The sequence below is a fragment of the Lagopus muta genome, chromosome 1 (assembly GCF_023343835.1).
Source record: "Lagopus muta isolate bLagMut1 chromosome 1, bLagMut1 primary, whole genome shotgun sequence".
In the NCBI taxonomy this organism is placed as follows: Eukaryota; Metazoa; Chordata; class Aves; order Galliformes; family Phasianidae; genus Lagopus; species Lagopus muta.
Window position 1 is genome coordinate 37841310 of NC_064433.1, and position 16439 is coordinate 37857748.

At 44.3% G+C, this 16439-nt stretch overlaps 1 protein-coding gene across 2 annotated transcripts in view; it reads left to right on the forward strand.

Moving 5' to 3' along the window:
* Positions 1-10347: 10347 nt before the first annotated feature.
* NAV3 (neuron navigator 3) overlaps positions 10348-16439 on the forward strand; it is a 523919-nt gene continuing 517827 nt past the window's right edge. Inside the window, exon 1 of one of the 2 annotated variants that reach the window (XM_048934384.1) lies at positions 10348-10632. The gene's annotated coding sequence lies outside the window, so the exon portion shown is untranslated. Of the gene's footprint in view, positions 10633-11841; positions 12359-16439 lie in introns of those variants that run through there. The other variant, XM_048934394.1, reaches the window with a different exon arrangement.

Genomic DNA, 16439 nt, shown 5'->3' on the forward strand with positions numbered 1-16439 from the left:
CACAGTACACTAGAGTTTTACAGATCTGCTTATCTTGAGGAACCACAAATGATTTTTTGCAGATTTCAATGCAATAGGAAGATACTTCTCCATGGATGTCCCTCAATTTAGATACCTTTGATTTTTTTTATCTTAATTTTTTCTTCTCACTGGAGAACTATTTCATCTTCTCACCACGAGAAAAGCTCTGTACATCTTGCTTTGCTTTTCATGTTCTCATGAACTTCGATTTGACATCAGGATGTAACAGCCTACAGAGAGACTGATTAAGTGTTTAGAAAAATGAAAACCTTAAGTCTAGACAGCAAACTCTTGGATCTGGAAATCAAATGCATGCGTGGATGACTCATTCTTATTTTCTTGAAAGAAAACTGTATGCCTCCCTTTAACTAAGTCTTATGAGTAAAACACTTTTCACTCTGTGTTCAGCAGAGACTATTTGAAAGATCTTCAAATGCGTCTTGTGTTGCCAATGCACCCTAAGCAACAAAGTGCAGCACAAATTCAAAGCTATCATCCTCTCCATGTTTGGCCAAATTGCTCAGAAATCAGTGGAAAACCTTGACAAGGCTAAGAAAATAAGACATAGTCTAAGAACAATTAATAGTTCTTGAATAATTTTTCAGATACACAGTTTTATTTTTCCTTTTTTTTTTTCTGCAATTGTACTAACTTGGTTTTCATGTGTTAGAATGTTTGGACAGCAGAGGAAATATTTCATTATATTCCTTTTCAAGTACCATAAATTGCATAGCTTTCCTGCCAAGTATAAGATGCAAGTACTGTGAAGTTATTGCCCTTTTTCTGGCTCTGGCACAGGTCTGTCATGTGAATATGGTAAGGCTTTTCACTTTTTGCCTCTCTTTGACTCCAATATAGCCCACCTGGAGAGAAAACTTTGCAAGGCAGTTCCTCTTAGAACGTGTCCACTTCAGAGCCCTCCGTTAGTTGGAGTTCAGTTGATACAACCTAAATAACACATCACAATAACACACTTGATAGTTGTTTTATCCCATTCCAAACAACCTCACTGTATGGCCTGTAGTTACTAGATTTTTACTGCTAATTTGAAAATAAAGAGTGAGACACGTGTACAAATTACCTCCCCCATTACAAACAGCTACTTTCTTTCTATAGGTTTCCATTCTTTCTTGCCTACACTGTTCATATCTGCTGCTCTGTAAGGCATCTGCCCTTCCTCTTGTGCCTTTCTCACAGTCAGTCACAGCATTATGCTACTGCAGACTTCTTGGTTGTCAGTCAACCACCATATATATCCTGGGTTTTTTTTAATCCATGGATGATATGGATAATATTTGCTTCTTGACATTGATGCTTCTTCCATCAAGTTGGTAAGAAAATGTACAGACTCTCTTAAGGCACAAATTGTGACTGGTAACATATCCATAGATAAAGCATTAAGCAATATAATCCAGTAGTAGAGAAGCTTCTGTGTATCAGAACAATGTCCATGATTTATACTCTCCATTGCATAAAGAAAGAGGATAACATGCAGAATGCTGTGCTAGTGATCAGCTTACACTGATCTTTATTGCTGGGTATTGCTGCATATTTCGATGGTTGGTGTTGAAGAAGTTCAAGTTTCAACAGCGTAGGAAGTCATATCAGCACAGATGTGATCAGGCTTAGTTCTGTTTGACTTGTTCAAAATGTTCTTGTTAATTGAAGACAGAAATGTATGAATGTTGCTATGATAGGTAAATGGACATCCAAAACTAACAAGTTGTCTAAAAACTTGAGACGGAGACTTATTTTAACAATCTTAAGATTTATGCCTTTGAAAGAAGAGAGAAATTCTTAAACATTCTTTCCTCTTCCCAGAACTGGCTGCTCTGTTTTGTCTGGATTCACCGTAATGCGATTATTTTTCATCTTGCTATTCCAGCAGGAGGCTGGGAAGGCAGCACTACTCCTCATGGGGTACAGAGAAGATGGGGACTGAAGGCTACAACTACAGGCTTTAGGTTCTCTCACATGTTTTGTCTCAGTCTCGCAGCACCCCTCACTCTCCACATCAGATGTGGGATTTAAAAAGGTGCTGTGCACAAAAAACTAGAAAACTTTATGAGTAACTGAGGTAAAGAAGTAGAAGTAACATTGGTGCCAGCAGTTTTCGTGTAGCGGTCAGTCTAACAGAGCCAAGTTGTGGGTCCTGTCTGCCTGCTCCACTACCTTTGGTAGTACAGGTAGCAGCATGCTCCTCTTGGTCTGCTCAATACTCTGATAAAAAACAGGACTTTCTGCTGCTGGCGCCACTGTTAGAAGGGGCAGATTGGAGGTTTTGAAGGTGCCTTCATGCCTGCACAAAGCTTACTACAGTCATTCTAGTCTCTTCTTATCTTACACACTCATTGCATAGATGTGTGTGCCTCTAAGGAACATGTGTGCCAGGGCTCTGGAGGTGGAAGAGTTTTCCCAGGAAAACCTTCTACATCTATTCTTAGAAGAAGGAGTTCAGATGGATGTGGCATTTCTAGTTTTTTTTAATGGCTTTTGATTTGTGTGTGCATCTAATACTTCTAACCCACTACAAAGTGGGTATTTCCCTCCTCAGCAGGCAGGAAAAGAGTCAATGCTATGTCTGTACTATACTCTAGACAGAGAGGCACCCATACGTTAACCCTTAAAAAGCATCACAGAGAAGGTATTCTAGTTATCTCACAAAAAGTGAAAAATGTTCCTGATAGCCAGATTTTGTTCTGTGTGGTTACTGGTCTACATTCCCTTCTTTGCTGTAAGACAGGCAGTGAGAAAGTGGAAATTGTTCTTGTTTTGGTTTGATGTTCAAGCTTTCCTTCAAAAACCACAATTTATTACAATTGTATCTTCTTACTATTAGTCCACCAGATCGACTCTATGGCTGAAAATGAAAAGCTATTTTCCTGCTTTGCATTACTGTTGCATCCTCAGCTTTAAGAGGATTCACTCGCTTTCATGTTTAGATCTGGTTTTGCATTTTCTGCTTTATTCATCCTTAAAAGATCAGAAGACTCCCCCTCCCAATCCCTTGCCTTTTAATTTACTTAGAATAAGCACATTAATTAAACAGTTGCATTTGGTTGGTTCAAGGCTATGCCTGTTATTTATTTAGCTGAAGGTTTATCTGGCTGTCAGAATAACTCACTGGAAATATCAGAATTTGGTAACAACACTGTTCAACCAATGTGACCTACAACAGGACCACCTGTGGTGGACCTTAAGAGCCAGCCTGTAGCTCTTATTCCTGCCTTCTCTGGCACGATTTTGTATGCTACTGCACCTCGGGCGCACAGTATGTAGCTTCTGTCAAGCCTTCAAGAGAGCAGCAGTGCAATTCAGAAAGGGCTGATAAACACTGGAGGTATGACTCAGAGATGCCCATATTACCTCTTCTTCTAAGGTTTCCAGAGCTATAACAAGGGAGAACAGGAACAACCAGTCAATCAATTTATGGAACATTGAAAAGGTCAAGATATTGTAATATGCTGAGTTGCACTGAATATATGGGATATTAAAATTCAGATGCTTCACTCCTAGGAAAATAACTGCAGTGGCACAAATACAGAAGTGCAGACTCCCACCCTGATGGCAATTAAGTAAATATATCTATTTCAGTGGCAGCCTGAGACAGACTGTCTTGTGTGATTCTCCACTACACCTGATAACAGTCTTGGATAGAAAACTTCCTTCCTTCATTTCTTTCTTCCTGTCCCTCTCTTCAGATCTCTTCACATCTTATTTTCTTTCTATAGTTTATTCCTTACATTTCACTTGCTCTACTGGAGCAATTCTTCACTTCGTTACACAGGCTCACAGAACATTGAGTAGGACCAAGTTTTCTGGTCTGCATACTCCTATATCCTTCACAAACTTTTGAGAAAACGCTGTTCCTCACGATCTCTGATCAAAGCCTCTTGTCATTGCTCTATCTCTAAGTGACTCCTAAGTTATTTGGATACCATTTTTTAAAATCAGTACCCCAATCTGGACCAACTGTTGCAGCTGAGATGCAGCAGGAACACAGGGAACACAAGATACTCTTGTCTGTACATCTCTCTGAATGTTTGCCTTAGATCACAATCCTCTATATGCATCAGAACTCAACCATTTTGAAGGCAAAGCAATTAGCTTGCTATTTTTGAGAGAGAACACAGACATAGCTGCAACAAAACCAAGGTTAGTGATGACTAGAATTTGTTTTCAGATTCACAAATAAATTAGCTCTGTCCCAAACTAACATTGAAATTACAGCCCTGTAATTTCCTATAATCTGTAACAACAGATAAACTCAGTTGCAAGAGGCAGATGAAGTGAAAAGTAGGGTTTGATCCCCAGTAGGCAGGCATAATCAGGTCAGGCTTAAAACAATGCAGTAATACTACTAACAAGTTATCCGCCTTCCCAAATTTAATGCAGAAGCCATCTTAATGATTGAAGATATGGCCATCCATATCAAATGCACTTCCTCCACAGGTAGTCTACTAGAAGGGATTCTTGGAAACCATTTTGTTTTTCACCAGTGTCCAGATCCTCATTACCTGCCAAATGAGTACTCCTCAGCTTCTCTGACTCCTACAGCTCCTTCCATTCCCTTGCTGTGCTTTGGGTTGCAGAAATCTTACGCTGAACACCCAGGTTCTGGACCAAAACCTATCTTATCTTGTTCACACATGCTTCATGTGTGCATGATTCATGCTCACTTGTGAATTACCAACACTGAGAGCAAGTAGCTTTGCCTCCATCTAGGACCAGACTTCTGGAATAGGGTAAAGAACATCTTGTAGAGAAATGTTATTATCTAAAAAGATGGTCTATCCTATGTAGGATACTGCTCCTAGGCAGAAGTAGCAGACTGTAAGGTGCTCAGAAGGTTTTGCTGGAATATTAAAAACACAGAAGATGAAAAGAGATCTCAGCCATCTGAGAACCAAAGAGCTGAAGGATTAAAGAAGTACCTAAAACCACATCCATGTCTCCTCAAGATATTTTCTTATATCCATGGCAGACTGGTGAATCTGACAGAAACGTATTTACGTCTGCTGGGCAGATCCTGTTATAAGAAAAAACTGCCTATGAAAGCTGTTTTGTCAGTAAGAAAGCTATAGAAGCTCATCTCTAATGCATATAAGCTCTTATTTAAGTATTACAGAATCGCTCTTCAGGGTATTTTTGCTTTTTGTTACAAGAAGCACATACTTTATAATGCCTTCTGATTGCTTTATTTGGGATGTAATGGTTTTGAAGTAATATTTAAACATAAATAATTTGGTTTTCCTTCTCTTTTGTGCTTGGAAGACTTTTCTGTTTGTTTTTATGTTTGACGCTTTTTTATGTGTGTGGATTTTTTTGGTGGTGATGTTTTTGTTGTTGATGTTTTCTATATGGAAACAAGGACAGTAGAGAGCATTTTCTGTTCCATCTGAGGTTGAAAATAACAGCATGGAGTCATAGAGGGCTATTCAGAAGCCAATTTGTGTCCCCAGTTGGGCATCCTTTGGATGAATGGAAGTGGTACAAAACATGCAGGGTCTGGGGCTAACGGAAACAGCAATCAAGAAAGTGAATTTTCTGAAAAACACTAAAACTATAAAAAGAGTTGAGCACACTGTTGAAAAAGCTGTACATTTGGCTCAGGGGACTGCCAAGCTTTCCCCTTTTCAAGAATCAGACTGCAGTTGCTGATATAAGATGATTTGATGTTTCACCCTCTTTTCCCCATGAAAATATCATTTTTAGGCATTTTTAGATTTCTCATTTCTGACCATTTAAGTTGTTTTATAGCCATGGTATAACAAAACCAATTTTTAAAAAATTTTTTTATTTTTTTTAATGTGAAAGTGAGACCGTGATTCTGTGACTCATTCTGTAAACGCAAAAAAGATGCAGCATTAAAATTTGTTGTGCTCTTTCATTTTAGTAACCTCAGTTTTAGAGCAGGTGTTTGAAAATTGGCATCAAAGTGATCTTTCCATCTCAGTGCAAGGTCAGCCTTTCACTGCAACAGCGGCTTCATTCCAAGGTAGTGTCAAGGCTAGAAATCAAGTAGGCAGCCTTACCCTCCTGTGCTCTCAGGAACAGCCTACCTGATACTTGGTTCGTTAAGTTTTTCTGCCTGTGGTAATATGGATGTAGAAATGAAGACTTCTTTCCACAAAGGCAGATGCTGGAGTAACTGTCCCTGGAGGTGAGCAAGAACATTGTAGATGTGGCACTGAGGGACATGGTTAGTGGACTTGGTGGGGAAGGGTTGGTGGTTGGACTAGATGAACTCAGAGGTCTTTTCCAGCCTTTATGTTTCTATGATCTTATGTTTCTATGGTTCAAAGCATGATAGGTACTGTATAAGATCGTACCGTGAGTTACTATGATAAAACATTTAATTGAGAAAGCATTCATTAACTGAGTGTCATCCAATAAACTCACCAACTCCAATGAGCTCATTAAGAGGATGCCTCAGTATAAGAGAACAAAGTGAAGTGAGCAGGAAACTTTGTGCCATTTTCTAATACTAGACTTCAAGACTTTGGATTGTTCTTTTAATGTAATTATATATGTGTATGTGTGTATGTATGGAGTTGCATGCAAGGAGGGAATCTATATACATTACAATATACATATACAATCAATATACATGAATATACATAATTCTTCATGAATTGCTTTCGGTGAAGTTTATGACCTTTCAATGATCTTTCCTTGAGCCTTATGGGTCTCACAGATGTCTTGGAGAAGAGATGGTGATAAGACATGTTGTAAGAAAATGGACAGTGCTTACCAGATAGCTGTACCAACATAGAATAGGAGGAAGGCAATTCCAGGTGACAGAATGGGCTAGTCAGGGAGGTGGTTGAGTTACCGTCTCTGCAGGAGTTCAAGAAACATTTAGATGTTGTCCTGAGGGACATGGTTTAGTGGGGAAATGTTGCTGGTAAGGTGAACAGTTAAGACTAGATGATCAACTTTGGTGATTCCATGATTCTAATCCAAACAACAAACAGATGATCCAAAATGTCTTATCAAGCCATGAGTGTAACTCCTAGTTTTCATTCTCCTGATGGAGACAGGAACTACTTCTTCTCAAGAAAGGCGTCAGCTTTTGTTTTTAGGAGATTGGTCTTGTCCCTGAAGCACCGTCAGAACATCATGTCTCTTGAGGACATTGTGTTCAGGCTGTTCTGATGCCCATGGTGGAGCTTCAGCTCAGGCTTCCTCCTCCTGCCATGCACAGATCCCATGGGATGCAATCTAGAGCTTGCGCTTGTACTGTCCTTTTCAGGTGCCTGCCACTCTGCAGGCCCTGCCTCAAGTTTCAATATCTAGATGTGAAACTCTTAAGCATTAATTAATTATCTCAATTCAATTCTTGTTCTGATATTGAAGGTTTCAATTTAGACATACAAACATGCTATCTGTGTGACATCAGGGTGCAGAATCTTCCATACTAAGTGAAAAAAGGCTTTTGCATTTTATTTGACACTACAAAAAACACCGAGTCTCAGCATGACTGAGTTCACATTTCAAGAGAATTATTTATGATGGGAATTTTCAAACTTTCCAAAACTGCTGTAACAATAAACTTCTGCTTCCAATGCAGCTTACTGCTTGGATGAAGAAACACACTTTCACTTCCACTGGACTCCAGAGCCTATTTATGAGCAGTTCTTTTGCCTGAGATGGGGACTTAGCATACAAAAGAAGCTAAGTGTCTGACTTGAGATGTTGTGTAAATCTCTGCGGTTGGTAGGAGACTCCTTCAGCCTTTGTGACAAGGTCATGTGCCATGTAGTGCTGTAATTTCAAAGGACTGAAAGTACCCAGTCCATGAGGATAATACACATTTGCCTTGGTGACCTTTTCATTATTTTATCGTTCTCCTTACATAAGCATATGTTAGCTAAGATAATTGATCTCATTTAAATACACAAGCCAAGATACTGCAATTTCAAATTAGCTTATCGCTGCAGTTATCTTAAATATCACTGAAATAAATTTACATTTAATCTCATGTAAATGACACCAGCAAACTTGTTTATATCTCATCTAGAGGAAAACTAAAACATAACTGACTTTTTTTTCCCCCCAAAAATAAAGGACTGGTTCATATTTTTTTGGCAAAACTGTGGAAATCATTGCAGAATTTCTTGTGAATATACAAGGTACTGCCCCAAGGCACTTTCTCTGATCTGGATCATGGTTTTCTGGAGGACCGACCACTGTAGCACTGCCATGTCCCTAAGCACAGACTCCTTAAACTTCTTCAGGCTTAATAGGGAGTGATCGAGCCTAAGAAACAGTAAAACTTGCTGTCCAGGGGAAATATGCATTTGCAGAGCTTTTTGGAAAAGCCAGCAGTCATAGATTAGTCATGAGCAAGACGGGTGGGGAGTTCTGTGCCCCACTGCCTGTCCTGCTGTACAGACACAGCACAGCCTTGGCTGCACTGAGCAGAAGGGCTGAACCACTGGGTCTGGGCTCTGGAGCAATGCAGTGACATTACTCCACACCCAGATAAAAAATGTTCTGCTCACGGAGCTGCAGTGAAGTGAGACAGTCAGCCTCCCTCTGGCCTTGCACCTTCAAGCAGGACCAGCTCCAATTGTCCCCTTCTGGACCACTGTGTTTTGCAAACTATGATAAAAACGTGTTGTGTTTTATTCTGGGAGGACCAATACAAGCTATGGCAGCATTTGGAAAGCTGGACACCTGGACAACGTGACAGTGGATTCCTGCCTTTTTTTTTTCAGCCCCTTTTTAAAAGCCTTTGTTATTTCTTAAGGCTGAGCTGTTAGTAGACTGCTGGCAGCTAGTTTTTTACACCCCTAGTTTTCTTAACAAGAAATGGCCCTCTGAAATGCCAGGAATTATTTGGAATGGGGAAATACCACACAGCTCAGTGGGAGAGTTTTTGTTTCTTTCTTTTGTTTTCTTCTCCTGTATCCAAACACGGCCCCATTGGCCAATTCCCCATCTCCAACCCTGCTCACAATTTAGGATCCGCCATTAAGCAGCTTTGGCTGAAGCCACGCCAAGCAGCAGTGCTGTTATCTCTGCAAAATACAGAGCACTGAGGCCCAACCAGCTGCAATCTGTGCAAGGAATGATTCTCAAAGACCCACAGGTGTCACGTGGCCACTAACTGCAAAACATTCTCCCTAAACTGACCGAGTGCGGTGTGTATTTCCTCCTCGCACTTACAGGAAAATAGGAGAAAAGAAATGAGGCATCCAACAGTGTGAGCTTGAAGACATTTTTGGACTTGGATGTAACCTGCATGTCTTTCTCTCCTGTCCCTCCCACCCAACCTGCCTTCCTCCTGCAGTAGCACAGGGATCCTTCTTAGCAGGTCTCCTCTCATCAAAGGATTGTCTTCTCCATTTCTCCCCTTCTTGGGAGCTGGAGCTGTTGTCTGCAGCAGCAGAGCAGAGCTCATCTCTCTGTGCTTTGCAGGCTGCTTCTCAGAGCAGAAAAATTCGGAAGCTCCATTCCCCATCAGCAAAAACTTGTGGAGATATTTTGGATTGGGAAAAGCGGCCCCTTGGGAGCCAAACCAGAGCCTGCAGTGGGCCACACTGCATGAGGAGTGGGGCGTGTGGTGGGGGATGGGCGGGCGGCACAGCAGGGGAATGGAGCCGAGCAGGGTGTGAGGAGAGAGTATGGAGACTGCAACAGTTCTTGCTGCTCTCTGTTCATCTGCTCTCGCCAAAGTCGCACCTGTGAGCAGCTTTTGGCACTGCTCTGCCGGAAGCACAGTGTCAGATGGGCACTGGCTTCCAGCCTAGACAACTCTGTTGGGCGAAGTGCACTTGTTGGGACAGGTGGGGTTGGTGAAGGTTCAGGTTGTGGGGAAGGAAATGAGGCAGGATGGCACCTTTCACCACTGTTGATTTTGTTTCTTTTCTGGTCTGTTAATTGCAGTTAAAAAATTATAGGGGCTGGGACAGAGGGGATTGGAAGCATTCACGCTCCCCCCAGATTTTATACCCTTCCTTCCCTTTGCATGCTCCCACCGCTCACGTTACCGCTCTGAGGCAGGAGCTGCCTCGTGCATCGCGCTCACTGCAGCCGAGCCCTGCTGAGGCCTTTGCACGCTGCTGCTACGCATACACTCACTCACAGCGCCTCGGGCTGCGCACAGCAGATACTTCGCTCCCGTCCCCCCCCGCCGCGTGCCCCTATTTCAGCCCCTCTGCTCCGGGCCCCCGCGGGAAACTTTTCCTCTCGCGGCACACCCAGCCGGCCCCGGCGGCGGGGGCAGCGGCGCGGGGAGCGCACGGCCCCTTTAAATTCCAGCTGTGCGGCGGGGGGCAGCACCGCTGGCGGCGCGGCGCGGGGCTGGGGCCGGGGCCGGCTGCCGGTGCGCGGCGGTGGGGAGCGCGCAACCTGCGCCCGGGGGAGGTAGCGGCTCCAGCGCCGCGGTCCCTCGCGGTGGCGGAAAGGATGAGGGTGGCTTCTGGCTGCTTTTTTTGCCTCCTCGAGATGATTTCCATAGTAACCTGATCGAGCGGTGCAATTTCGGAAACTGGGGTGGCTTTATTATTATTATTTTTATTATTTTTTTCCGTTTTTTTTTTTTTTTCTTTCTCCGCTTCTTCCCTCCCACCTCGTCGGCCCCCGAGGAGTGACAGCTGGCAGGTAAGGTGCCCCTGCCCCGCGGGGTATTTCCGCGCCGCTAACTTCCCCGGGCGGCAGCGGCGGGGCGCGGGGTCCTGCGCGGTGCTCCGGCGTGCGCGGCCGGGGGCTGCGGGCCGGGACTGCACGTCGGGCGGAGCCGGGGAGCCCGGCGGGGGGTTACCCCCGGGGAGAGCGCCGAGCTCCTCTTCCCCTCTTTGTTTGCTTGTTCCCAGAGAGGGTTTTATTCTTCCCTTTGTTTCTCCCTCCTTTTCTTCCTCCCCCCCCCCCCCCCCACTCCCCCCTCGCGCACACCCCCCCCATCTCTCCTCTGCCTGGTTTGTTTCCTTGTATCATCTTTCCTTCCTTCTCCCTTTTGTGAGGGTGAGAGATCGCACGCACTTTACCTTAAAATCAGCGGCGAGCGAGAACGCAGCCACCCGGCCGCCCGCTCCCGGCACCACCGCATCCCGGCTCTTCTCTCCCCGGCCGTGCCCCGGCTCCGGGGGGTTCCCGCAGCGCCTCGGGTGGGCTGGGGTCAGCCCGCAGCACCCGAGGAGGGTTTAGCCCGAAGCGGTTGGGTGTCGGGTTCAGGGGATGCGCGTGTGGAAACCTGTGGGCAGGGTGGTCTAGAAGCTTCTCCCCCCATAGCCCGCACCTCACCCGCCTGCTGGGTAGGTCCGGAGAAGTTGGGGACGAGGGATGTGTCACCTCACTGTTGCGTGGCAATGGGTTGGTGGTGGCGCAGGTGGCCCTAAGGGTGTTGAGATGCCCGCTGGTGCCAGCCCCACTGCTCAGCCCCACCTGCCTCCTGCTCCCTGTGGAGCACTGGGCTGTGCAGGGTAGGCCTTGCAGGTTGGGGTTTGGTGGTGGAGATTCTGCCCATTTCTGTCCCACTGGGCCCCTTGCCATTGCCAGGTGGGAGCCGTGCACCGTGTGGGGTGATGCTATAACTTCCCATGGTTCAGTACCCACCCTGCCCCTCCGGGTGCCAGCCAGAGATGGGCTTTTGGACTGTTGAGTCGGTTGAAAGGGTATTTGTCATTTCTTGTACTGGGTTTTACAGAGCACGAGGAATAGATGGCTCTGGTCAGGGCTTTTTGTTTCTGTCACCAGTGATCAATAATCATCTGGTGGCAAGGTGATCTTATTACAGAAAAGCCAAAGTGCACGCTGCAAACAGCAGAGAGACAAGGTCAGAAACTCGGAGCTGTCAGCGTTCTGCCTGCTTTGCATATTTGAAGATGACGTATTCCTTTCAAACTAACAGCAACTTCGGGCTTCTGATGAGCTTTATTCCCAATGTAAATAATCAGCGTTGGGTTGAGACGGGAAACCATTGCTGTTTGGCAGAAGGTGTCTCATCCTGAATCATCCTCATACCCTTTAAAACCTTCTCGTTCGGCCAAACCGTACAGGGATTGTGATGCTCTGAGGTGAAAATAGTTTTTGTCTTTGCCAACACAAAGGTTGGCTCGTTCTTAGTGCCCAGCAACTGCTACCGGCTTCCAGACACAAAAGAAAGGCGTAGGCTGTGGCCTGAAGAGCGTGCACGCTAAAAAAGGCCGTCAGCTGGAGGGGAGCGACGAGCAGCCAGCGATCCGCTGCGCCCAACAGCGGCAGCTGAGGGAGCCGAGCTGAGGCGGGCAGCCCCGGCGCGGAGAGGTGCGAGGCGCGGGGAGCGCGGCCGGGACCCGCCGGGATGAGGCGCTGCGGGAAAGGGCGGCCGGCCGGCGGGCGGAGCGGGCAGGTGAGCGGCGCCGAGGGAGCCGGGAAGGGAGCCGGCGGGGGAAGGGGTTACGCCGGGACTCGGAGTCTGACATGAAAAGCTCGGGGTAATGAGCTTAATCTACGAGATCTGGTTCTGAAATTGTGTGTGCCTGCCAATTAGCTAACCATTCTGCTTTGCAGAATGGAATTCAGATCCTATCTCGGTAAGTGCATTGACTCTGAAGTGCTGCGAGGAGAAGCAAAATCTCCTCTTTCCCCTGCTGTGGGTTTTAAATACGAACAAAAATCAGATCTGAGAGCCGAGGAACCCTTTAATGCGCTCGCTTCCCTAACTTCGTCTCCTGTATGGCGCGTAGGCTCCCGCCGTTAAAATCAAAAGCCCCGGTGGCGATGTGACTTCAGGGGGCCGAACCCGGGGCGGCTCTCGGGCATTTTCATCAGAGAAATTTTTCAGCAGTGTCCGTGCATTGTGAGCAGGGGTCGGCGTCTGTCCCAGCGTGGGCCGAGGCTTAGGAGGCGTGTGGCCGGTGCCTCGCGGGGAGAACGGCACAGGGAATGCAGCCCCCCGGCCTTCAGTAGTGAGCGCTTGGCTGGACGTGACTTACAGCCCGGCCTTTATTAGCCTGCGGTACAGGGAGCGCTCGCGTTCGTGTGTGTCAGTCCGTGTGTGCCACCACAGCTTCCAAAATGGCTGAATGCTATTGATCCAATTAAAAATGCCACAGGAAAATAAGTGGAATCGGTTGAAATTTCAGCCTGAAGATTGCTGTGAAGGATAATTTGGGCTATACGTCGCTTGAGCAGACGGCTGCAATACTGGTGAGGAGTTGACAGAGTCCTTCATTAAGCTGTCCTTTCGCCCTGATTTCACTGGTATGGACTTGGAAATGCAGATGTAAATGGTGCTGTGCTGGGCAGAGTGCTGATCCTGGTGATATTTTCGATCACTGAACCCCCTGTTGCTTTTTTCTGAGTCTAGAAATGTTTCCTTCAGATGGCATTAATATGGTTTATTCTACAGAGGATCAAAAATTCATTATGTTTGGTTGTGCTGAGATGCAACAGTACAGATTTTCTCTTTTTCTTAGAGAAGTGTTGTCTACTTAATGCTAAATTTTACACTTAGCCTTTACATTGCAGTGAATCAGTGGTTTGTGCTTGGGACCCACTTATTTTTAGGAGGAATTCTGGCCTGCACCTGTGCTGTGCTTGTTTTTGTACTAGCTGCCAGAAGGACTGCCTGCACGTGCTCACGGAGCAATCTGCCTGAGAGCTGCTAGCATTTGCATGAACTGAACCGGTTTGTTTATATGCAGATCAGTTATTTCTGAGAGGATAAGTGTGCGTGGAAAGTTGTTAGCACAGAGGGATGCTGGCTTGTGAAATCTGTCCCACCTCTGCAAGAGAAACTTTCATGTATAATGTCAGAAAAAGAAGTGACTGAGGGGCAAGAACACTGCTGTGCCTTTGATTATGTTCTGCACTGAGTTTCATGCTCGTCAGTATAATATATGTTTGGCAAGACCCAATGCTGTGCCTGCCATTAAAATACTTAGGATTTAGTCAGTGTAAAACCAGAGACTTGTCCAGATGCTCAGCATTTCCGTGATAGTTGTTGTAGGAAATGCTGTGGTAAAATTTCCCTGCTGAACCATTCTGCAGAAATAAGTAACAGTGAATTGCAGTATATTTTAATTTTTATGTTCTTTTCTACTCCTGAAAATGACTACATGCACACTAGCACCCCTTTAGTCAGTTGATTTCCCCACTTTCACATCTAAATTTAAAGTAATACCTTGATGCATCCATTTAAAAGTCCAGTGCCTCTTCTGGCAGAACTTCTTAGTTCTCACTAGCTGCTCACAGCTCTAATTTGTGCAGCAGTCTGCAGGCACATCAGGTGTCCTATGAGGAGCTGCATGTTTGTGCTACGAACATCAGTGCTCCCTCATATAGTCATAGACGTGCAAGTCAGTAGAAAGCATGCTAAAGTGGCTTCTTGTGGGAAATTGTAGGGAATGAGGCCAGCTAACAGTAAGACCCAATGAATGTTGTTGACTTCAGTGGCAGGTGATGATGTCCTGGTCTATCAGGAATAGACCAATGAGCATTGCTTACTTCACGGCCTGCTTCACAGTGTTTGATTGTAAGTGGAGTCTAGAGAGCTCAGCCAGGCTCACAGCTCCATGCAGCAAATGTATTCCACCTGCCTCAAATGAGACAGCAATGTTCCTTCAGACTAATTCAACAAATTGCAAGTGACAAACCAGCAGACAGACAAGGAATGCGAGTAAAAAAAAATAAGGTCATGCCATTATGTCTGCCAACCTTTACACTTCATTTAAAAACTGTAATTGTTTTCTGTTATATGGCAGTATCATCATTGCCAGTTCTACTTGTACGCATCATGCTGCAGTGCTGGGTAGTTATTTGGGCTTTGGAACAGGCAGTCCCAGCTGGTTTTGGAAGCTGTCTCGTTGCAAACAACTGGGTAGTAACTGAGAGCTGGTGGAATAGCAGTGATAGTAAAGAAAGTGGAGGTTTGTGCTGAACCAGACAAACATTTGCGTAGAGTTAAAAAAAGCCTAAGGGCTATTAAAGACCATAAAAAAGAATACTTGACTGAGAGCTTACAGAAATAGAAGCAGTTGTTGTCTTACCAGATTTTAATGAGTGCTCTGTCAGTGACAGAAAACTTGAGGTTTTCTGATTATTCAGAACCATGCTCGTAGAGAGATAAAAGTTAATAGTAGTTGCCTTTTAAGTGGGAGATCCTGCAGTGTTCTACACAATTTGATTTTGAGGGAAAATAGATCAAATGTGTTTACGTGTCGTAAAAACAACATGAGATATTTTTCATAATAGATTTATTACATATATACCTCCCTCAACGTGGAAAAATTAGATAAATGTGCTGCTTCTCTCTGTGCTATTGACGTTTTCATTGGCAAGATGATGGATGCTGCTTGAAACAAAATGGTTTGCTGACGACTAGGAGAATCACTTCTTTTGGATTTGAGAAGAAATATCTTCAGCAAGGAAGATAGGTTGATCCGTAAATTAAGCATTAATCAAGTTCACTGTTAGAAATCTGAATTTATGGTGTAATTACCTTCTTCAAGAGTAGCTGCTGTGTTGAAAGGTTCTGATTTGCTCATGTTTGTCTATATTTCACAGTGATGTCAATTACTTTGTACAGTGAGATGTTACCTTTTCTCAAATGTAAATGTAACATCTAGATATTTTAATCCAGTGGGCTTAATTCCATCTGGCTTTTAAATACAGGTCCCTTGCCTTCTTCAGTTTTATATAGAATAATAGCATAGTTGATAAGAAAATTGCTAGATGACATGACAGTTTGGAATAGGACACTGAAACTAAAATTGTCTAGTAGCTCATTATGATCAATTCTGTGTACTACAGATAAGCAGGCTTTACAGTCTAACTCCAGCTGGACTATAAAACTTTCATCTTTGGTCTTTGGATGTATATCTTAATACACAGTTATTAAGTCTTAAAAATCAGTGAAGCGAGAGGAAGTAAATAAAATTGGCAATGTTTACAATAACTTTGACAAACAGGCAGTTGAAAAGTGGTGACTAAAAAGTGATGACGGAACAACTGAGGAATTTTCAGAAAAAAAAAGCAAAATAAGAAGATAAGGATTCCTATAATCTATTTAAGGGCACTGCAAATTCATCACTTTTCTGGAAGCAGTAAATCCACATATCCGTAGTGAAAGTCTTAACTTGCCACAGACAAAGCTGATTAGTCATCCAAACAGCCAAAACAGTTAAAAGAAGAGTCAATATATCTTACTTTAGAATGCAGGCTACATATTTGGTTTTAAAAGCGTATCAGTAGGCATTGAGTTACACTAGAAATTATGAGGCAATAGAAGACTCCCGTAAAATCAGTATTTTGAAGATTTATCTGTACATCACAGATACAAATTACTGTGATTATATGTTTTGTGGCATGATTTCTTGAAGGTACATCCGAGGAAGATAAAGATTAAAAAAAGAAGATCAGAAGGTTAACTTTGCAGGTAGGAGTTGCCTCAGTAAGAGTGGGTAAAGTGGAAGAACGCTGCCCCATGA